Source organism: Aedes aegypti, chromosome 3 (genome assembly GCF_002204515.2).
Source record: "Aedes aegypti strain LVP_AGWG chromosome 3, AaegL5.0 Primary Assembly, whole genome shotgun sequence".
NCBI classification, from domain to species: domain Eukaryota; kingdom Metazoa; phylum Arthropoda; class Insecta; order Diptera; family Culicidae; genus Aedes; species Aedes aegypti.
Window position 1 is genome coordinate 311005632 of NC_035109.1, and position 25259 is coordinate 311030890.

Sequence of the window (25259 nt, forward strand, 5' to 3'; positions counted from 1 at the left end):
TTCGGTGAAGTAAAATTACTTTGTAATAGAGCGGTTCCATTTGAACTCGAATGTCGGTTTACTTTTGTATTTTTTGATTTGTCTGAAATTTGCCTATTATTGCGGTTTTCCCTATTATTGCGGTATAAGCATTAAACCCTCATTAGTAATCGAAAACTTTATTTTCTATGGATATTATTGGTGTTGATGAAAGCTTATAGTATTCCCAAGCTGTTCCAGATAAATGCTTCAAAAATTAAACGATTTTGATCGTTGGAAGAACTGTTTTAAATGATGTATCAAGAAAAGCCTGTATGTTTACCAGTCCCTCTATCTACGGACGGGTTTTCATTAGCGTGAATTTTTAAGTTTAGAACCAAAACAATTATATGCAGCGGGTATATCAGTTCAGTTTGGATGTAGTTACATGATAGATATTGAATTTTGAGTAAAAGTTCTATATTTTTGAGAAAAAGCATATACCGCAATAATAGGACAATGAAAATAGCTTTTTGCCTATCATTGAGGTATTGGTGAATCACATGCAAAAATTCTATATTTCAATAGTCGTTTTAAGTGTAATAGCTGGAAACATTAATTATATTACTAGGACACTATTTTGTGACATAATTTAGTGTCATTCATACATTTATTTAGTCGAACAAAAGATTTCTGTTTTTGTCTTTACCCTGTAGTTGCTCTTCAAAATCATGTTAACTGATTGGAAATCGGAACACATGCCAAAAATACGTTGAAAAACTAAGATACAAGTTAACCGCAAGGAAGCAATCTTGTAAAATTGCATTGGATTGGTGAAAGCTACACAGCTAAAAATATGTTGTAAATTTAAGTTTATTTTAATGCACATATTTGGAGCATCAAAATAAACCTAAATTTCAACGACCAATCAATTATTTTTCAATCGAATTTACTTTAAATTTACACGATCATGTAATATTCAACCATTTATAGTTGAAAACTGAATGTATATTCATTTAAATTTACATGATGCTGTAACAATACACGAATTTGATTTATTTTTACAGTAGACTTCAGTTTACATCACATTGAAAATTAAATATTTTTTTCTGTGTAGTGAAACATATTTTTAAAAGCCCCAAAATTGTAGGTTATATTTAAGTCAACAAATTCATTTCTTAAATAGTGACTAGTGGTCTCAGATGGAAGAACCTTGTCTATTTACATTAACATTGTCCAATTACGACGGAAGAGGAGACGAAACCGGTAGAAAATCATTTGATTCTGTTGATTTGTTTTCGAATCATGACGTAAAGTAATGAATTAATATTCTTTATAGATATGTCCAAAGTCACACAAACTGACAGTACCTTGCAGTGTCATTAACATGGAGGCAGCACAATTTCAATGCTCGAACATTGTGTGGCATTGAATGTATACTGAATGTAAAAAAATCTTCGATTTTTTGTATACCGCAATAATAGGACGGCACTACCGCAATAATAGGACGAAATACCGCAATAATAGGATAGAGGAAGAGCTTCACATTTATGATAAAAATATGTATGTTTGACTGCAAAATTTACTTTTTCACTTCACTATACTCCAGATAAAGGATAGTAATAACACTTCACATTGCAAAACACTACAATTTTTAGGTTTTGGACACTGCAATACGATTTAAGTTTCAACACCGTGCGCTTAAGTCCTCCATAATAGGATGGATACCCTATGCTTTCTTTATACCCAAAAATGCCTATTTGCATCATCGGTTCGCCATTTTTACCCTAGCGTAACTTTTGAGAAGGGCCTAAGAAAAAAAGCCTTAACAATTTTCAAAAAATTGAAACTCAGAAACTATTTGTCTGATCGGTTTAGTGTCTTCCGCAAAGTTTTAGGTTATTGTTGGAACTATCTGGAAAAAATATACACTGTAAAATAATGATGAAATTTTTTTTTTATTTTGAAATAAAGCTTAAAAATCAATTTTCTCAAAAATCATTTTTGATTTTTTTATATTTTAGAGTAGACAAAAAATGGACTTTTTTGCATAGTGGGTCAAGATGGAGAAATCATGGACAAAAAAGTGATGATATTTTAAAAAAGGGGAATTTTTCAATATGGTCTAAATAAACTTTTTGAATGCTTTTCGACCCGATTTTATGAAAGTATGCAAAATTTGCAACAAAAAAGGTATACGAGAAAATTTTGCTAATTGCTACCTTTTCCGAGATACAGCAATTTTAAAATTAAATTTACTGAAAATTCAAAACTTTTGGTTTTTTTCGGATGTTTTTCGAGTTGATAAAATAAAGAATATTTTTTTCTGAAAGCATTTTATTTCATGTTCTTATACAATGATGGAGCGTCCTATTTTGATACAGATTTCTTACTTTTTCATAAAGTTTGCAATTTTTTTACTATCATTACAGGTTGAAAATTGCCTAACTTCTATTTTATCTACGGAAGCTGGAATAAATGAATGGTATTTTTGTGTTCCCTGAATAGTTATTGCTTTCGAATATTGTTCATAAAGCTGCTCCTTGATATGTTCATACTCTGTTGTAGTTGCATAAGAAAAGAAAATTTGTGTTAGTTGCTCCTCCTTTCGCTTTTGAGCCCAATCAAATAATTCCTTGGCATTTTTGATGGGATGTTCACGTTCTTTAGCTAGACTAGCCCTTCTAGCCATGCGTTTTATTGTTCCCCCTAATGCATCGCAGGGCCCTTTGCCATGCGATGTTGCGAAAAAATGCCATTCAACATCTATATCATAGTTTTACTTGAATTGGCAAAGACTAGAAAAGTTATTTCTACTTTTATATTGTGATGCAGCTCCATCGGACATGAAATAAATTTTGTTCAAATTTAAGTGTTTTTCTTGGCGTATAAAATTAATCATTTTTGAAATAAATAAGTTAACGGACATATAACCATGCTGTAAATCTTCGGAAATTACTACAAAGCTTAATTGATTGAGCATGCCATTTTCCTTGAAATAAATCAAAAATGGATGAATAGTTGCTTGCTGCGCATTCCAGTGATGACTTTGAACTTCATCCTGAAGTACAAAAGTGTAATTTTCTGAAAAATCACATATAGCTACAAATTCTCTTTCCTGCAAGTTTTTTTTTTATTTTTCAAAAATGTAGACTGCTCTTTTTTAATTCAATCATGTGATATCAATTTTTCTAACTTTTGAATGAAATAGGAAACAAACTCCTCCTTCTGTTTTGTGAACGTCGTTATATCACATCTATCAGTTGTGACCCATTATTCAAAAATAATATCATCAACAAATTTTTCATCCCTTCCTGTTTCCTGTTTCTGTTCGGGATGAACCACTGCGACCAGTTTTCTTTGATCTTTTGTGGTATACCCGTGTCCTTTGTTTAGTGCATGTCGTTCTACTCCATTACTATTGAGAAATAATGAAGTAGTCGTTTTTTATACAAATATCATTCTTTACCATTTTGCATAGAGTCTCTTTAGAAAAAGATACCGCTATTTATACCTTTTGGAGAAAACAGTTTGTCACCATTAAACTCTCAAAAGCGCGCCCCTTAATCAGGTTTAGTGGCCGAACCTGGTTGAATGATAATGATTTGGCCATGCATCGGTACTCTAGCGTATCAAATTATTGCTTCTACTTATAAGTTTCAAAGTCGTTTTTGTAAACTGTGAACAGGTTTCATCGCATGAGACATTTAGATTCCTTGAAACAGAAAGCTTATTTTAGAAGTTAAGAGGTCTGCTACTCCACTGATTTGGAATCGTTTCCCTCCTAGATATCGAAATAAAAACTCTTGAACTCGGAAAGAAATTGTCTCATGAGTTGAAACCAACCTCAGATGCTGATTGAGCCATTTTTCCACATCGACCTCCTCATCATCTAGGACAAATCGGTGGGTCTTAGTGGCTTGTTACTCTCTTATACTCTTCCGACCCTAACTTATAAGTATTCACAAGAACAGATACAACAAGAGTACAATATGGTAGATCTTACCTCGTAACGCACCTCGAAAAGGTGATCTACCCGCGTTACGGGGATTTTTTTCATCCCTTTCTTCTAATAACTTTTTTTCTAAGGAAGTTGTGTCAATGCAATTTTCACATCGGCTAAAAAAACAATCTACTGTTGCATTTTCATATGTCAAACTATCTGTAAACACTTTTAATTCATTAGATAAACCGTATTTTTTTTAAGCTGTGGGTTATGAGATTCATATTTTCGTGAATGGTACATACACAAACGCTGTGAGTTCCCGAGCTAGTTAAGAGTTTACAGTTTTTAGGCCGAAGTTTAGCAAAGGATGAAAATCCGATTTGTATTTCAGTGTTCAATTTCTGGAATCGGTTGTAGGCCTCTCGCAATGTGGTAGTCATGAGCCTTTTCTGAACAGCTTGGCGTTTTCCGTCCTTCCTAATTGTTACACACACAGTTAAAAATTATGAAAATTACACGTCATGTGAACTTCATTTACGCGATGTAAACATGACGTCATGTAAATTTAAGTCTGAAATCATGTAAAAATGAGTTATATATCATGTAACCACAGAGGATCCTGCTGGATTACATCACATATAATTGAAGTTTACATGACATATCATGTAAATATCCATGATACTCCACGCTCCAATTATGTGCATTATATGTCTCAGAAATTTACACGTTTTGTTCGAACTGTGCAATCACGCTGACCAGGCATTGCTCGACTGGTTTCATCATCCTCGTAAAATTGCATAACCGCGTGCTTGATATTTTCATCCAGTCCAGTGGTTGCCCTCGGACCAATAGTAGAATGCACGCCGCTTTTGTTCAGTAATTGTTTTGCTTCCGTTGCCGTGTATAAAGTTGTATCAAATGTGTTCTTAATTGTCTCGGCTGTCCATGATTTAGGCAATACAGTTAAGAGTTGAAATTGCTCTGCCCTTGTCGTCCCTGCACTTGTAAACTTTTCTTTGAGCTGCTCAATTATTTCATAGAATTCGCCGGTTCTATTTTCATCAAATTTAGTTTCCTTATTTAGCGCAAAGATGTTTTGTCTAATGCTGTTGACTATCTCGTGATATTTTTTCATGACATATTTAGTAGAACTAAGTATAGGGTAGGTGTACCAGTTATGGCCATAGTGGTTCCCTATTTCGCAATACGTGATATCTTGTATGCTTTTACATTTTGAAAAATCTTTTGTGTTTTAGCAGTAAAATTAAGTATAAATCTTGATGTTAAAACATTCAAAAAGATTAAAAATGTAAAAGTTATCCAAATTTTGCATATGGCCAAATAGGGAACCACTATGGCCATAACTGGTACACTTTCCCTACTTGATATTGAATCATTGAAAATATCGATATTCACTTTTTGGATGTATTCAGGGACGTTGGAATCCGTTGTCTCAATCGATGTTGCTGACGTTGCTTCTAATGTCTCCTTACTAGGAACATTCAAGTTCGTTGATTCTATTGAAGTTGCAGACGTTGCTTCCAATGACTCCTGACTAGGAATATTCATATTGGAATCCGTTGACTGTATTGAAGTTGCTGATGCTGATGCTTCTATTGTTTCCTCTTCCATGCAAACATCTTCCTCTTCACTACTCGATAAGTCATCACTGCTTGATAATGCTGTTCTTTTGGCCAATTGTAAACGACACGAATCGCAATTTCTAAATTGTTTATTAATCTGATTTTCATCTGCAAATCCTAATTTGGCAATAATACTTTCCGTGAGATTTCGGTAACTTTTTGAACACTTTTTTGAAAACACATTTACACAACCTTTGTTGATGGTGTTCATTTTATACTTCATTGTTCTAAGCTATCTTTTACTTTTCACTTGATTATCACTTGCTTGTGTCTTTGCTGCATCAGCTCTTTTTTTTACCAACATGGGTACTTGAATCATCTATTAGGTACGTTTCTGTCCGACCACAAAAATATACCAACGTGTACTTTAAGAAAACATCAGGTATATTTGTGTGGGACAACAGGGCACGTTACTCCTCTACTCATAAAGCTTTTGTTTTCGAATGGAAATATTTCATTATCTTAAATCGATATAAATGTATTTCACGTATTGATTGCTTTATATTCGTTATTTTGTTATTTTTTAACTTTTCACATTTTGTTCGATATTTTATTGATAATTACATATCAAAATATCACAATGTTGAATGTTGGAGTTTTGTTTTGTTAAAAAAATAAATAAATCATTTTTACAGGGCACATTTTTTATTTCGCCTCATACCATGAAAAATTACCAAATCAATATTTTTTCGAACATTTTAGTCAAAAATTATCTGCTCTTTCAGACAATGAACAAATTTCTAGGCTTATGAGCCTCAAAAAACATTCAAAAATGAAAAAAAATCAAAAGTACGATTTAAGAATATTGATTTTTAAGCTTTATTTTCGAAATATAAAAAAAAATTACAAATTTTTTTTTTACAATGTATTTTTTTTTCCAGATAGTTCCAACAATAACCTAAAACTTTGCGGAAGACACCAAATTGATCGGACAAACCGTTTATAAGTTATAATTTTTTGAAAATTATTAAGGATTTTTTTCTTAGGCCCTTCTCAAAAGTAAGGCTAGAGTCAAAATGGCGAACCGATGATGCAAAAAGGCATTTTTGGGAAAAGAAAGCATGTGCGAAATTCCATCCAAATCAAAAAATATAAAAATGAAATTTGGGAAAAAGTCGTCATTTTCTGTGGAACCGCTCCTGTATAAAAACAACAGCCTACTGAAGAGTAATAATAATCATCTATTCGTAGAAGAAATTAACTATAATGAACGTGACCCTGTGGTTAGTGTTGTTGTTGCATCGAGTTAAGGAGTGTGGGTTCGATTCCCGATCCAGTCCGGAAAACTTTTCGGCAGGAACGTATTTCGACTGTGGCACTGAGCGTTGCATGCTAGTCCGTTGGCTAGTGTTGTGCTTCCTTCCAAGGGCTAATCATCCACTGAAAGCATTAACGTGTCGGCGTCTTTAAAATAAAAAAAAAATCTATTTTTTTGACACAAGTTTCTTCAGCAACATTTTAGTTTTTCTTCAAACATTGATCATTCCGCTAAGGTCGAACTTTTTCCCCACCTTACTCTATATAATATACGAAAAATAGTATTAAAAACACTCAGCCCCAAAACGAGGTGATTCTAAACTCTTGATAGCCGGATACGTCTCGGTATTATTTATTCTGCATTTTGTAGTTTATGCTTGGCAATAACTACCCAGATGGCATATTCTCACCGATGCGGCTAATGCGGCAACGAGCAAAAAAAAAAAGAATCCAACAGGAACCTTTCCGCAGACCCGCAGACGATAAGCAAGCGGGAGATTATGAAACAAAATGTAGAACAGTGGAATTAAGTGCTTTTTTCTCACCACATTTGCCGCCGCCGACATTCCAGTCCGCCAGAACTAGGTTACCCAGGGTACACTCCCGTGCAAAAGTTTGGGGTCGCCCCAACAAACATACTGAAATTGTTCGTCCTTATCGCAGTGATTACACTCTCTGTGGCTCATTCGCAAGGCAGTGAATTGATCTTACTTCGTAGGTATTATGGTATACACAATTTTTTGATATTTGTTTACTAAATTTTTAGCTAACACGTATCCGCCCAACAAATGAAAAAAAAAAGGTTCAAATGACTGCCACTTCGGCAATATTCGACTGATTGTCTTCGTTCTTCCGTAGAATCCTCCAAGGATTTCTCCAGGAAAATCTCTTCAGGGATTCTCGCAGAGATGTCTCTAATGCTTTCTCCAGGAACTCCTCTTAGAATTACACTAGGGTAATCTTTTCAAGGATTTCTCCAGACATTTTTACAGTGATATATCCGTAATTTCCTCCATGGTTTCCTCTAAATATGCATGAAATTATGTGCCCAGGTCGTTTTCTGGAGATTCGTCCAGGATTTTTTCTGGAGATTTCTTCAGGAATTCCTCTAGGGATTCCACCAGGAATAATTTCACGAATTTCTCAAGATTTTCGTCCATGATTTTTCCAAGGATAATTCCAAGAAAATCTCTACATGAAATACTCCGAAAACTTTTCCAGGTAATTCTCCAGGAATTCCCTCAGAAATTTCACCAAAAATACGTTTTAAGCCATATAAAATTCCACGAGAGATTCATTGAAGAAGTTTTTTTACAAATTACTCCAAAGTTTCGCCCATCACCCAAATTACCCTAAGAATTTCTTCAAGGTTTTTGAAAAACATTTACATGCATTCCTCCAGGAAAATCTCTTCAGGGATCCCTCCAGAGACTTATACGGGGGTTTTTACCGAAATTTCTGCATGGAACTCTTCAAGGATTATTCCAGGAATGCCTCTAGAGATCTCAGGAATTTGTTCAGCAAGTTACTCAGGTAATTCTTCAGAGATCCCTTCAGCATTATGCCCAGCTAATCCTTCAGAGATTTCTACAAAAGTTTTCTCCAGAAGGATTTTTTTCAGCAAAATCTCTACAAGGATTTTTCCAGAGATTTCTCCAGTAATTTTATCACGAATTTCTTCAAGTATTATTCTACAAAAAGTCTCAACACGATTATCTCTAAAAATTATTCCAGAAATTTCTTCTAGAATTCCTCCAAACATTTCGTCGGCTGTCCTTCCAGAGAGTCCGGCAAGAATTTCTGCCGATTGGCTAAAAATAATTCCATCGCACATAGAAGGTAAAGTGGAAGTTTAACGGAGAATATTGAAAAATGTTTCAATCTAAATATTTATAATAATATAACTGATACTAAAACTAATAATCGACCAAATTACTAATAATAAAAATAATAAAAAATACTTGAACTCATTGTCTTTTAAATGAGCTATCAGACGCACGCAGCAAACACAGAGATATAGACAAAAAACACTGGTATGTTTTTAGGGGATGATCCCAAACTTTTGCACTGAAGTGTAGGTAGAGTGGAGACCACGTGGGAAGCTGGGCGCGACTTTGTAACTACATTCCAACGTCCGGTTTCAGCTGCCGCTTGCAGAAAGAACAAGCACACCACCGGAAGGACAATTGTTCAACGTTGGACCGTCGTCTCCGCGGATCCCTTATCGTCGTGATTGCTAGTCGGATGATCTCTGGTCTTTATTGGTCTAAAATTTCCGGAGAGCTGGAGAGATGATGTGCCGCCGCTCTTCTCGTCCGTCTCGTGAGTCGAATCCGTTGAGCATGAGCGGGAGCGACCTAAACAAAAATCGCCGGCACTCCACGTGGTTTGTGCGTGGGAGTTGGGATGATGCATTTTGCCCGGCCCGGACGCACCCTTCTGCTACCACCCACTTGTTGAGTTTTTGTTTTGATTGCCAGCTGGGGCTCTTCAATTTAGCTGGAGCGTATACTGTCACGGTGCTCGCCAATCCGTTATTATAAGAAAAAATCTCCATTATACAACCCGTGCAAAAGTTTAGGTTCACCCCCTACAAAAGTGTTTTCTCCATATCTCTGTGATTACCAGTCTAATTGAAACTCTCTATAGCGCATTCGAAAGGCAATGAGTTATTCTTCCAGGAACATTTTTATAAATTTATACTTAAAGTTGTGACATTTTTCAAAAAACTCACTGAAAATAACATGGCTAATTTCCTCAGCATTAGATTGATCAAAGTTTGAAATCAATGTGTCATCAAAATCAAAGTCTTATATTCTTTGAAGAGCGTTCACGAAATTTTGGCAGAAAAATCTGAAAATTATTCAAAATCAATGAAACAGTCATTCAAGTCATCATGCAAAAGTTGGGTTCACCTGAACTTACTTAAAACACGAAAATCCTATGAAATCTCAAACCAATCATGTACGCGCAACTAATTGCGATTGAATAAGCTGCACCAGGGTTGGGAAAAATCTTGAAATTCACTCTACAGTAGCCAAGCAAAGCCAATCACAGTCAGCGAAGCCAGTGAAACTCACGCCCATTGTAGCTGTAGACAATAAGCCTTGAAAATAGCAAAACACCCGTTGCTATGGGCAACCCAGAATTACTGTAGAAAAATCTCGCATACTCTGAGATAACGCCCTAAAAGCCATTGGTAGCCACCTATGTAGCTCGTTGTTTCTGAGCAAAAGAAGGAATAAACATCCAAACCAACATCACGGGCAGGTAGATAATGATCCTTTCTTCCCCATAGCGTTGTTAAATAGCAATAAAATCCATTCAAATGCTCAGAAACAACGAGCTACACACATGGTTACCAATGGCTTTTAGGGCGAGATCAGAAGTTATGCGAGAAATGTTCTATTTCCCGCTGCATTTCCCGCATTTAAAGCCTTCAATGACACTCATGATTTAGAAAATTCGTGCACCCAACATAGGCTACTTGATCAGATTCACGTTTTTGAACTACTGTACTGGGAGAGCCACGTGATTTTCGCTAAAATTCAAGCCTACTACTATTACCATTCCCAGCACTGAGCTGCACTATTAAAACCGGTTGGAAATGGCAGAGATATTGACAAAATTGTTTTTCTTGCGGCAAAGTTTTCAGATTTTCCGCCAAAAATTCTCGAATGCTCTTCAAAGGATAAACGATTACTATTATAATGACACATTGATTAAATTTTTGGTCGATTTAATGCTTGAAAAATTAGCCATGTTTTTTTCAGTGTTTTTTTTTTAAATGTCACGACTTTAAGTAAAAATTAGTAAACAAAATTCAAAAAATGCCTTTTGAAAAATACCTAAGAAGTGAAAATAATTTATTGCCTTTCGAATGAGTCGTAGAGAGTTTCAATTGGACGTGTAATCACGCAGTTGTGGACAAAACGCTTTTGTAATGGTGGAAAACATCAAGATACATTTCTTTAGAATTTAGAATTGGAGAATGCCCTAAAATACTTGAAAACTTTAAAGATTAACATCTACTTAAGCATATTTTATGCAAATTCCATAAAGGATTCAACAAGCAAAACTTCAATAAAAAATCTGAAGACATGTATCAGGATAAATTTACCAAAAGAAATGTCTGAAAATTCCTAGTCGAATTCTTGAAAGATTCCTGTAGGAATTAGAAATTATTTCGAAGTTCATCAAAGCCTATAATTAGCTTTACAATAACTTCAGGAATCCCTGTAAGCATTTTTGACGAAACTGTTCAGAAAACTGAAGAAGCAAAATATGAGAAATTGCTGAATGGATCTTCAAACGACTTCTTTGAGTGTAGTGGTTACACTATTGTTGGTCTTCCACTGTTATGGGTCATTTCCATTTGAACTGTATCGAGAAGAGTGACTAATAATCGTGACTATGTGACGCGTAATAGTGTAATTAATGTATGTTTCTTCAAGGCACATGAGGGTACTTTTTTATATATATTTATTTTTGTTTTTTTTAAGAAATTTTTCAGGAAAGGAATCTTTGGAGGGACTTAGACGGAATTTTTTAACACCTGTGCACCCAACCCCCCTCAGGGAGTCGGAAGTTCAACTTTGACCATGCATATCTTTCTAGTTTTCGAAGCGATTTTCAAAAAAAAAATCAGCAATGGAACCGGACACTATTCAAGATTGATGTTCATATTTGGGTTTTGAAATAGATGCGTCTACCTAAAGTTTTTAAGCAAATGGCACTTCCTAGTTTTTTGAAAAACGCGTTTCGTTCACAACAAAATTCAAAGCGATGACATGTACATTTTTGTTAATTGGCATGTTTGAGCAGAAATTGAAATTTTTGATACACATAACATTTCTTTTACCCAAAATATTACGGAAAACCCTTTTTATTTGACCCGTTTACCTGTAACTCAAAATTCAAATGATGAAATATAGTTTTTTCGGCATGAAATTGATTGTTAAAGTCAAGTGAACATGTTTCAGTAAAAAAGTGAATTTCAGACAACCCTCAAAATATATTTCACCTAAAAAACCACACAAAAACGTATTTCTTGAGCTTTTTTGTCTGTAGATTAAAATTGAAGGCTATGACATGTAGTTTCTTCAACACTTATTTTATTGAATAGGTCGAGTGAAAACTGTAAAGTAGAAAAATAAATTTTTAACTGCACTCCAAAACAACATAAACAACTTAATTCCCGAGTTTGTTCGCCTGTAAATATAAACTTAAGGCTATGACATGTAGTTTTTTCGACATGCATTTACTTGTAGAAGTCAAGTGAACAGCTTTGAGCATAAGTTGTAATTTATTATTACACTCAAATTTATTTTACCTAAAATATTAGGGGAACATGGTCCAATTCAGACCTAGTAACAGTTTTTTGGCCATATCTCTTTAGTACAATACATGGCATGAAAAGTTTTATGTTTGCGTGAAAGCCTGATTCAGCGCGCACACTTTTCTCTCAGAGAGTTTTGTGATATCTTCTACCACGACATGACTAGACATGTTTGAACAAAATTCTTCAGAAGGTCCGAATTGGCCCAACCCTGTTCCAATTCCGACCACCCCCCCCCCCATGTTCATGCATTAATGCGGACCACGTTATATTTTATGAGGTTTTGTTCAGGTAGTAATAAAATATAACTATGATTTGTGTGGTATCATGCTTTTTTTTTTTAATGCGCGTCAAATTTCAATTGAATTAGCGTCAGAACTAGTCCAAGTAAAATGTGGATTTTATTTTGAAAAAAAAAAAAAAAAATGTGAGTGAAATCCGAAACTGGTAAAAAATGGTTACAGTCCACTCTCCTTAACTTTTGATTTTGAATGTAGAACCATGTATGGGAGGTATCGAGATGAAGAACACGTATTTTTCAATTTAGGATCTTTTTGTTATGTTGACAAAATATATTGGAGGAAGTCATTTTAATGTTGAATATAGTAAAATTTCAACACATTGAAACTTTGAATGAAAATATCGGGATAAAGAGGTGATTTTGTATGGGATAATGAAGAAGACATCATCAAATCTGGGAACATAAAGCTGGAGAATTATCGACTTACATTTAGGAGTCAAAGTCTGCTATATTGAAGGAACTGCGCATTCCATCGAGCAAGGGAACTAAAACACAGAAAATCATGTAAGGGAAAGTTGACTGTATTGTTCTCAGCACTCGTAAACGTGTTTGGTAACGTATTGTCAATATATTTTGGATACAGCTTGGCTGTGATAAAGATGTTTTTCAAGTAAATGATTTATTATTTTCTCTAATTTTCGGTGGTCAACCGTATTTTTTAGTTTTTCCGCATATTTTTTCTTGGCCGCAAAATAGACAAAGGCACCATCGATCAATATTGCAACTTCTATAATTTTGTACCAAGTCGAGGAGATTTTCACGTGATGGAGCTCTTGGAATAGGCTGTGTTCTCGTTAGAAATCAAGAGGTCCGTATTGAACCATATCAAAAGGTCTGGTTTGGACCAACACACATTTTGTGATTTACAAACTAGTTGAGCACAAACAGTACATAGGTATATCAAAACCATATGGTCAGATGAAAGCATAGGCTAAGGGGGTTCAATTATAAGATAACACAGAAAAATTGAATATTTTTTGTCACTTACAGAAGCTTGGAAAAAATGCTAACCGACAGTAGATCTAGTGTACTTCAAAACAAAAAATCTTATATAAAAAACAAACGAAATAACTGAAACGGGTCAAATTTATTGTGTTATATCCAAGCCAGACGGTGGGTAGAAAAACAGTATTCACGATCTTTGCAGTAGCACCTGTATTGAGAAATGCTTAATGGTCCGAATTAGAACAGGGTCCAAATTGGACCAGGTTCCCCTACGAAAACCCTTACTTTTCGGACCCGTTTGCCTGTAGCTCAAAATTCAATGTGATGACATAGGTTTTTCGACGTTGAATTGATTGTCAAAGTCAAATGAATATGTTTACAAGGTTACAGAGGTTACAAAAGAATCGCCAAGAGGTGACATTAGGGTTCATTCATACATTTCATAACGTTAAAAATGGCCATTTGCGACACCCACCTACCCCATCATAATACTTTTGAATGTTTTACAAATGTTGTACGATCTGTAACATCATAAGGACACCCACCCACCCCTTCAGCGTTATGAAATTTGTGAACGGATCCTTAGTGGAATTGCGAGAGGAATATATGAATGAATCCTGGAAAAATCTTTAAGTGTTTTAACGGAATACTTGCAAATATTACTGACAAGATTTATAAAGTATATTTTTTGGATGAAAATTTGTCCTAGATTTCCTGTATTGATTTTTGAAGACTTTTTTTTGATGATTTTCCTATGAAATTGCTGGAAATATTTGAAAATAATTCAATGTGAATTTTTAAAAGGATTTCTTGAGGAATTTATTTGACAATACCTGGAGGAACTACTGAAGACTCTCTGAAGAAATTCAAAATATTTTCAGAAAAAAAGCTAGAGGTAAACATTCGAAGAAAAATTTCAAGAAAACCTTTAGGAGTACCGTAATCCGGGGTATCATTGATCAGCGGGGTAACATTGATCGGAATGACTCATCTCGTAAAAGGTTCGCATTATCATTTATTGATGGAAGATTTCTAAACCATGAATGTTGCTTCCCTTTCTTATATTCATGAGCTAATGAAAGTGATGATTTTTGCGAAAATTACGTTTACCTTATACGTAAATTTGGCAATTTTTTGAAACAATGATTTTAATGGTTGAGTATGACACTACCAAACATTCATGGCTCACATAAGTTCTGTAAACGATATGATCAAGGAAAATGCGGTTCTTCCTTAAAACGGCATCGCCGAAAACGATTCCGTTGTCAAAACTTTCATAAGTATGTTGAATTAGGCAACATTACCGAATTACTGTTAAGAATGTAAATTTCCCTTAGGAAATTGCCTACCTTTAGGCGTATTCCGTGGTTAGAGGTGTTTTTAATTTTAAAATAACTCAAAAAGTAAATGACTTGTAAGCGTTTGGCTTTCATATTCGGCTTCAGGGGCCATAATTTAAGTAAGTAACGACATTTTAAATATTACCGAACGTTGTTTACATAAGTGATCAATGTTACCCCATATCAGCTAAATCAAAAAATCGCCTAAAACATTTTTTTAAACATTCTTAAATCGTTCAAAAAACAAAATAAAGTATATAGTCACGAGCTATAGGGGGCAGTACTTGTTTTAAAAATATAAAATTTGCAACATTTGCATTTTCAAACCAAATATTTAAGAAATATTCAAAAAAATGATCAATGTTACCCCGGATTACGGTAGATACAAGTTTAAAACAGTTTTATCTATGAACATGACATATGAGCTGAGTTGGTAATTTCGTGTAATCTAGTGAATTAGTTGCAAAATTATCCAGAGGGTCCAAGATGTATTAAGGTTCAAATTATATTGGTAACCCTACAACATCAAACTGGCTCCGCAATGCCTCGTAGCGCTTGAGCCCTTGAAAAACAGGTAATAGTGAAAAACTTTTAGGGAAAGTAATTGCGTTTACTCACTGTCAACATTTAAATACGATTTGGATTCTTACAGGAATTAGCCTAAAGTAAGTTCAGGTAGATGTTATCCTAGAAATTTCTTCGGGATTTTTCTGGCATCCTCTATAAGAAGCTAATTTGAATTACTAAAGGGATGAACTTGAATTTTTTCCAGTGTCCAGCCATACCTTTTCCGGATTCGTCCACGGATACTTTACCATAAGTTTTTTTTTAAGTCTCAACTTATTTTTCCAAAAGTTTTGCTGAGAAATATTAAAGAAGATCCTTTAAAACTATGTCTGGGATTTCAAGAATTTATTTTGTTTATTTTTCCTCAATTTTTTTTTCAATGGGATGTTTCTGTAAACATTCTAGTAATTTATTCAAAAGGTTTAGGTAACTCCCGCAGTATTTTGTCAAGTTTCAAAGTTCTTCAGTCTGATATGACGCACGCAGTATTTCGTCCATAGTAAAATTGATATTGTCTGCGTTACGGAAAGTTGGCTCACAAGTGATATAAACGATGACCTAATTGCTGTGGAGGGGTATAATCTCTTGAGACTCGACAGAGGCTACTGTCGTGGTGGTGGAATATGTATTTATTTTAAGAATGACTTGAGGTTTGAAACTCTTTACATCATTGCTGTTGCCGCACTTCGTTTATGGAGATGTTCTTTTATTGAACGCCTCTGCCATAGCTATGGATCGTTTACGTAAAGCTTTGAACTCATGCGTACGATATGTTTTTAATCTTTCCAGATTCTCTAGAGTTTCCCATTTACAATCACATCTCTTGGGTTGTCGTTTTCAAGACTTTCATAAAATTCTTAGTTGTAATATGTTATTTAAACTTTTAACTAAAAGGTCTCCTAAATATTTGTACACTAAACTTCACTCGTTTCAAAACAGTCGTAATCGCAATTTTCTTCTTCCACGGTTCTGCACGTCTCATTATAGGAATACACTATTTGTCCAGGGTATAGTATTTTGGAACCATCTTCCTTCCGTTTTGAAAAACATGACTAGTGTAAGTGGATTTCGACAGGAGTGTGCCGCATTGTTCAACAGACAATATCAGCAATAGGTTTAGATTTTTTTATTGTATATCATTAGTTCATTGTCAGTTTCGGATTTGTTATATTAGATTCCATGAATTCAACGTGTGTAGTATCAAAAAAGGAAGTTCCTTACACTACATTATTACGAGAAATAAATAAAATAAATATGTGTTATATATTTTCGGGATGCAAAAAAGACAAAGTACCAATGCTCAAAATGTACACAAATCGAATTATGATACCTTTCGATAGCATCTTCCAAAACTCACTAACTATGCGAACATTGTCAACATAATAATAACACTTACCGTTTTAAATACGTCTTTCAAAACGATGAATAATTGCTTTTTCCAAACCTTTAATTGGCCTTGTTGGGCAAATTCGCACTAACAAAAATTAAGTTGGTCTGTACAAAAGCCAGTGCCTGGTTAAAAAACGGAAGTGGGCCAAGCATTTAAACTCGACATATTATCCATTTTTCCGACAGTTCTTCGAAAAAATTCGTTGATTACGGTAAACAGTCACTTAATCACATTGACTGATTCGAATACTGGAAAATATCAATTGAGAATGTGGTGATCAATATTCACATCGAATTATCTTAAATCTAAAAATCAAGGAATTGGCTTTTTTTGATTTGTTACGTGAGAATTCAGTCAGCTATTTTCCTAAGTTTATATTAGGAATTGGTTTAAAGAAGGACATTCCTAAATATATTGGTTTATAAAAAAAAAGTTAAAAGTTTTGAGTTTTATTCATAAAAGTTCGTAAATGAATTAAGGAAACAAAAAAATGACTTAGTAGATACATCTAGATTACTAGAGTGCTAGCCGTTGCGAATTATCTTTCTTTTGTTTAATCTCTGCACTGACGTTTGGTTAAAACTTTGGATGTATTTTATTAGAACCTCCTGACTAATACCTGATGAAAAGGATTGAATGAGAAATTCATAGCAGAATCTTTAAAATACTTGATTTCAACACTTGCTTCATTATATCATTCATTTAGTACGGTTTTCATTTCAATTAAATAACGCCACCCTAATAGGGTCCTGAAGTCCTTTTTTAATACTAAACGCTTAAGTTTAGGCAAGAAATAGATGTTCACTAAATTTTTAAATGGTTTTCGTTGGTTTAAGTCCAAAAAACATTTTTTTCCACACCCCTTGGCTTAAACTCAAATTTTGGGTGTATTTTGTTTTCCGTGTCCCTTCCGAAATGTCAGATATGAAAAACCCAAGGGACTATCAGATTGTGATGCTTCCGTAGCCAACATCAAAGCTATGCAGCACTGCATTGAGGTTGGCTGTCAGCTTGGACCTTCGGCTTGAGCCTTGTAATGCTGGCTACGGAAACATTGTGTTGGTTGGTATAGTGTTGCCAGTCCTTTGGAAAAACCCCAGTGTTAAAACTAAAAGCCCTGGGGCATTTTTGTCGACAAAGTGAACGTCAAACATGATCAAAAGTGTCAAGGTTCATATTTGGAACCATTTTTAAAATTCAAGTTAAAATATGCGACAGCCGTTATTTTACATGGAGAAATTGCTAAATTAGTTGCTCTTTCGTATTATTAAATCAAAACAAGAAATCATTCTGATAAATTCCTGACGAATTCTTGGAGAACTGTTTGCAATAGGCAGATTTCCTTAGTTTGATTTTGGACCTTTTTCGTCACCGGACAAATCATCACAAATTTACTAACCCGTCCAAAACCGTTTACTTGTTGTCTAGTTCAGAAATAAATTAATGAAATCGCATTTTGGACCCCAGTTTTTCACTGTAATGTAATAGGGAGGGTTTACGTCCTACAAAGTGCTACGTTTCATAAATACATTGGATGTGAAAAGTGCTCAAAATTGTTATTTTGTAATAAATTTCTGAAAAACTGTCATTGAGTTCGTTACCCTCCAAGAATAATGATATGAAAATTACAATATGGAGTTGAAAATACCTGAAGGTCGTAGACACAAAAGTCAATTTCGACAAATTGAAATGTAAAATTGTGAAAAATAATAGAATCGTTCTGGTGGGCTTCGATCCCACGACTCCCAATACGCTAGACTGGGCGCGTTAACCAACGCCACCGAACGGGTAACGATTCTGCAGCGCAATCGGCCAACCTGAAATCAAAGTCGGTCACGACCCCATTTTCTCATTCACAACCCTACATCTCCTTCGGCTCTCTGAGATGCCCAATAGCCTGGGACACGGTTATATGAAAAATTTAAATTCTCGCTCCAGTTCATTTTTTGAATTGCATTTAGGTCCCATAACAACTGTGCCAAATTTGAGCTCGATCAGAGAAACTATATTTTAGCGCCAGCCGTTCAAAGTTTGTATGGGATTTACTATGGGAAAACTTACTTTTGCAAAGAAAAATCGCCAGAGGTCGCCCACTGACCTCTATAAAAATTCTGAACACAGATCTCGATAGGTATTTCTACGATGAACAACATTGCCGAAGACCGTAAATCAATGCGATACTCATGAAAAAAGTTATTAAGCAAAGACTATTCGGAAATTTTGCCCGATTTTGTTTTTATTGTTATTCTTTTACGTGTTAATCAATGTCGCCTTGTCAATAGGTTTTCATTGAATAACTTTTTTCACAAGTGTCGGATTGTTTCGCGGTCTTCGGCAATATTCTTCATCATAAAAATACCTATCGAGGTATGTGTTCAGAATTTTTATAGAGATCAGTTGGCGACCTCTGGCGATTTTTCTTTGCAAAAGTAAGTTTTCCCATAGTAAATCCCATACACATTTTGAACAGCTGGCGCTAAAATATAGTTTCTCCGATCGAGCTGAAATTTTGCACAGTTGTTTTGGGACCTAAATGCAATCCAAAAAGTGGACTGGAGCGAGAATCTAAATTTTGTCCCACACTAATGCCCAATTCGACTCTCCTAAGCGTGCCTACGCACAACAGTGAGAGATTTTATTTTTAGCGTCGCACTGTTGCCATGTTTGTGCCACACTACTCATAAGCCAACGTTGGCTCAATGAAAAATGGTTAGTATGGCATATATGAGTAGTGTGGCACAAACAAGGCAACAGTGCGACGCTAAAATAAAATCTCTTACTGTTGTTCGTAGGCACGCTTAGGAGAGTCGAATTGGGCATCTCAGAGAGTTAAGCCGTAATAGACATGACAACCCTAGTTGAGTAATATGGAGTTTCCAAGATGTCTTCTGGCAGGATTAGTACTACAAACATAAATTCTCATTACTCAAAAACGGCTGCACCAATTTGTTTCATTTTTCCACAACAGAGTTTCAATCAAAGTATTGGTTCGAACAGTGAGTAACTGAGTAAATTCTGTAGCCTGAGATATTTACATGGATTAAGGCTACGCATCGGTACCCCAATGAATTTCGGAATATCTCCGAATCCAAATAACCAATGGACAACATCTACATAGATTTTAAAAGCAGAAGAGGTTTTTGAGAACTTGTTGTAGACAGGCGTAAAAATATCAAAAAAGAAAAAAGTTACTTCAGTTAATATTAATTAAACACATGTTTTTGGCTGTTACGACCTTATTTTGTTGACCAATTGTTTTAAAACTCCGTCCAGGGCTTAAGACTACCTATGTGATCTATTAATTAAATTTTTATATTATATTTCTTCTGGTGACAGCAGTAAACTAAAAATACGTTTAATGTAACCGATTTCTTTTGTATATATGGGTCAATGTCATCAAAAGGTCGTAACGGCAAAACGGGTCCCACGTTTTATTTTTTCCAGACGTGCAGCTTAGCGATAGAAAGTGACTGATGAGAACACATTTTTTTCAGGCCCGCACGTTCTGGGGAGCACCGTGACCCTATCGTTTGCATATTCAGGAGAGCCATGAGAGCCGATCAGGATTTAGTACACTGCTGTTCTGACTTTAGTACTGATATGAAGACGACCGGCTCCCCCAACAGCGGAACGCAGATCATTTTATCATTATCAGTTGCGTTGCAGCTGGAAGCAAGGACCCAGTATCCGCGTCAGTATCGTCCCAGCGCGCGATTCGGTCGGATCGGAAATACTTTTTCTCGCTGTCATCGATACGCGGTACGCGCTTTTGCTTTACAGACAATATCTATGGTGAAGTAATCCCAGCCGGAGTGTGGAGGTTCGCTATAGGATAGCGGTTACTGTAGTTTTAAAGTTTTTAGCTGTTTCAAAAATGTTGGTGTGCTTCAATCAATTATTGTTAAATATAGAAGAAATCGTTACATGAAAAATTGATACGTATTAAGTGAGTGGCGAATCCGCCAAGGGCGTAAAGCTATTATAATGAAGTGTTGATAAAAAATAATAATAAAGCATTTAGTAATTCTAATAAAAAGTCCAATAGTGAAAATTCAAAAAAAATGAATACTTTAGAGGAGGTGTTTCAAAAATTCAGTGTTACAGTGCTCAAAGCAGTAAAAAAATGTGAATAAAAATTCCTGATTCCTAAAGCACCACACGCCACATTGGCATGAAGTTCAAGCCCCAGGCTATCGAAGGACGACCGTGAATACGCTCAAGTGCACTACACACTACGGAGCCGAAGCCGCACAACGGAACGGAACGGCGCCCTGGTGGAGAAAAGGTTGGTCAAGTTCTTTGTTTGTTTGCATTTCCCGTTCCAAGCCCCGTTCTGGGGCTGCAGCACAGGAACTCTCTGTAGACGGAGGCATCGAACGTTGGATATGAAAAGCCGGGCCGGATCTCCGCTCCTCCGCCACCCATCCATTCAGCCGATTAATTCGTGGTTTGTTGAACAAGACCGTATCCCAATAGAGGCGGAGGTCACCCTGCTAGTGCTTCCGGTTCGCAGTTGATATGTTGGATGAGCTTTTTGTTTTTTGGGGTGGAGGAAGATTAAAACTAGGTTATAGTTTTTGAGCTACTTGGCGGTTATTGGCTAATGGCTTTTAAACGAAATTAAATCGAGCGGACCAGCAAGAAGGGAAATTGCACTATCGAACGATAATTTAGAGCACATTACATTTTCAGGGAGGAACAGTGTTTTTGAAAATGAATCAGTCATCATAACGAATTTGAGGAACCATTCATCAATGTAGGTAGCCTTTTTTCAAATTTGGAAATATTTGTTTAGGTTGAGTGTGTTTATACTGATTGTATTTTTGTGACTTTAGAGCAATTGCCGCCTTTATTTAATTTGATGCCCAGCAGTATTTATAATTTTAAATGGTTTTTATACGGAAACTCATTTTTATCGATTGCAGTCATCTTGTATGAAAATTTAATAGCTTTTTTGGCCATTTATTTGGTTACACTGCGAAACACATTTTTGTCTCATGCACCAAAATACCGCTATTTACTTAGTTAAAGGTTACTGAATCCATTGCCGTATTCAAAAATATCATTTCACGTCTATTTTTTAGATATTGACTGTTGAAAATGCAAAATTTTACTATTTCAGCCAACTTGCATGCAAGTTTGCACTTAATTGATTCGTTCAATTTTAACCGAATTATTTTAAACTGAAAGTTATAGTCCTATTTTGCATGTTTGGTGGATTAAATCACAAAAAACTTTGTTAAATCACACTTTAATTTCATGTGAACATAAATGAAAACAGTGCTTTATACAACTTTGGCGACCAGTCACTGAAAATTTTGACGTGCTGGAACGTTTCTGAGATCGTTATCAGATGCAGCAACCCCAAATCTACTAGAGATACATAATTTGATCTTTGAGACACGCAAACATGTCATTTTTGTTACGCTGTATTATTTACCACATAATTCAAACTTTATGTGTTAAGGTGAAGATGAATCGAAGCCAAAGTGTAAACTTTCAAGAGCACGGATCTGGAGAATCAAACATCCGTTTGAGCTGAAAACCTTATCGAATATTAATAATAATTATTAATAAAGGTTTTAAATTTTTTTCTATATTTCCAACCCAAAGTTTTGAATCCCAGCTGTTTAAAATACAAGCGAAATGTGGCATATGTAACAAACTTGCAAACAACAGATTATTTTAGTTCTCTTCAGTTATTTATTAAAGTAGTGTATTATTTTTCAATGCTTCCGCTCAATTTTCACAACAAAATATACAATCCCGTATGTTAAAATGTTAGGACAGGACAGGTGGACAATAAAAATAACTCATTTTACCTTTTTTCTCTTATGATTCGGAGAAAAAAATTATATATAAAATTGGGAGATTTTAAATTTTTTGCACTCCAGTAGGCGCGCTGTTCTATTTCGTAAAACATATGTGAAAAAACTCGCTTTTCGTACACAGTATCAGCGACGATGATTCAGCGTGTAATTTTTCAATCTGGAACTGACGATTTATTTTGTTCAAAAACTAAGTGAACCACGGAAAACTGCCCATTTTTACCATTTCTACCATAATCAGTTATTCATGGTGGTTTACGGCATTTTTGCAATGTCGCTTGATTTTGTACTCAAAATGTCTCATGTGGAAAAGTTAGAAAACAGACTGATGCACTGATGTTATTGTGGGACTCAAATAGGTCTTTACAAGTAGAGTGGATCGAAACTTTGAATTTTGTGTCGCACTAATGTCAACTCCCGGATCAACTTATACACCCGGAATCAAGTGTTTATGGCCAACCATGACGTCTCGTGGAACTCTTTCAACATCTGTGGTACCGTAGTCTGGGGTAACATTGATCTTTTTTTTTTGTATTAACAGTCAACTCTCTCTTGTTCGATATTTTGTATCAAGATATCGACTTAGAGATCCTCAGTAAAAGTTAGTTTTCATGGCTACCTCGATGGTCCCTTGAATCGCATTTGCATTGATTATGTATTCTTTAACTCGATGATCCCTTCAATATCGAGTTGTGGTGAGTTGACTGTATGTTAAATATTTCATTTGAAAATGCAAATATTGCAAGTTTTATACTTTTTAAACAAGTACTGGCCCCACCGGTCTTGACTGCATACTGTATTTTATTTTCTATAAGCCTTTGGCATGTTATATAAAATTGTTTCAGGTTTTTTTTTTATTCAGCTGATATGCGGAAGACTATTTCCTAAGGAAATTCTACAATCTTTATGGATAATTCATTTATTTTGCTATATTAAACAAACTTATAGGCATTTTTACAGCGGGTTCGTTTTTGGCGATGTCATTTTCAGTGAAAACAGTGGACAGTCATTTTTAGTGAAATTTATCATTTGCAGAACTCATGTGAGGCATGCATTTTCGTATGGACGTAGTCAGAAGGGGCAGAGAGGGTCCGTTGCTCCCACCCCCCCTCTCCTGGCCGACTAAAAAAAAAAAACAATGTTAACTGGTTTACTACATAGATGAATATTTTGAACAGTTCTTAGAGTTCAATCAAAAGCAGCCTTCTGCCGAAAACCCTACCAATTTTTTTAGAAAGTTTTATCTACAATCCGCAACAGATCTTGCGAGGATTTGCCAAAAATCTGTTATGAAACTCAAAAGGTTTTTGTCAGGCATATTTAAAGTTATCTTGAAATTTTCGACTAGAAATTCTTTAAAAAGTTCGTCATGGAATCCGATAAGGGATAACTCCTCATAGTTTCCTGGAATTCCTCTTTATTTTCCACTCTATAATTTTCTCTAGATTTTGCAAGGATTTTATTCAATAATCATTCCAATTGTTTATTCCAGTAATCATTCCTGGGAGTAACCCGAATTTCTTTATCATTCATTTTTTCTGCCTCTCATTTTGTTCCAGAAGTTTATCCTTGATTTCACCCTAGGGTTTCTTTAAAATCACCACAAAAAATTCATAAACAATCTTTCTCAAGACACCTTCAAGAAATTATCTATTGAATCTTCACAAACCTGAAGTATGAAGTATGGCATCATGAATTGTTCCAGTATTTTAAGCAAAGAAAATATTGGGAAGTTTGTAGACATTCCTCCCAGTATCGGTATTACATGCCACCTTGGGAAATTTTCATATAATTTTTTAGTAAATTTCTTCATGTACTCCCCCATGAACTCAATTGGAAATTACACCTATAGTTACACATCAGGAATAATATATTTTTAATAATAACTTCAAGAACATTTTGTTTTTGTTCCTTGTAAATTTTTTCCAGTTTGTTCATGTATCTTTTCTTTCATATTTTTATCTCCCAAGGACTCCATAAAGTTCTTGAAACATTAATTTTCATAAAATTTTCTCTGAAATGAAGTTTGTGACTAATCAAAAAGTGTGTTCAGAAAATCCTCAGAGAACTACTTCAAGAACACATTCGAAAATACTCTCTGAAATTCCAATACCCTTCTGGATTGAATACAGAATTTACAACAAATCTGGAATTTTACAGAAAACATTTTCAAGCATTGCTTAAGGCCCAGGGATTCCCCAAGAAATTACTGTAATGATATTCCGGTAATTTGCTTTGAGATTTTGTTTATATATAACCTTAGGAGTTTCTCCAGGAATACCTAGTAATTGAGCGTCTTCAAGAAAGTATGCAAGATTTTTCAGATAAAAAAATTAGCTTAGGCATTTTTCCAAGCATATACTTTCGGTTTATTCTAAGAACGGCTCCAGAAATCACATAAAAATCCTATAACGATTCCTGCAAGGATATTGTCAGGAATTTCTCTGGGACTCCAACAGAGACTTCTCCAAATGTTTTATCTTGAAATTCTCCTTGGAATTATTTTGAAGATATCTTGAAAAGTTCCAAAATAATTTACATTCAAATTTCAGAAACATGGAAATTTTTAACAGTTCCAAGAATTTAACCAGAAGTACCTTAAATGTTATGCTATGATTTCCTCCAGATATTGTACCAACATTTGTCCATGCTCCATTTTTTAACTTCCCTAGAATAGTTTTTTTCTCAGAATTTCTTCAAAAATTGAAACAGGAACTCTTCCAAAGTTTCATTACAAAATAGTTCA

General features: G+C 34.9%; 1 protein-coding gene across 1 annotated transcript in view; it reads left to right on the forward strand.

The window, feature by feature from the left end:
• Positions 1-20346: 20346 nt before the first annotated feature.
• The window catches only part of LOC5569778 (prolactin-releasing peptide receptor), a 539879-nt gene continuing 534966 nt past the window's right edge, over positions 20347-25259 (forward strand). The window contains exon 1 of the mRNA XM_021849352.1: positions 20347-20970. The gene's annotated coding sequence lies outside the window, so the exon portion shown is untranslated. The remainder of the gene's footprint in view (positions 20971-25259) is intronic.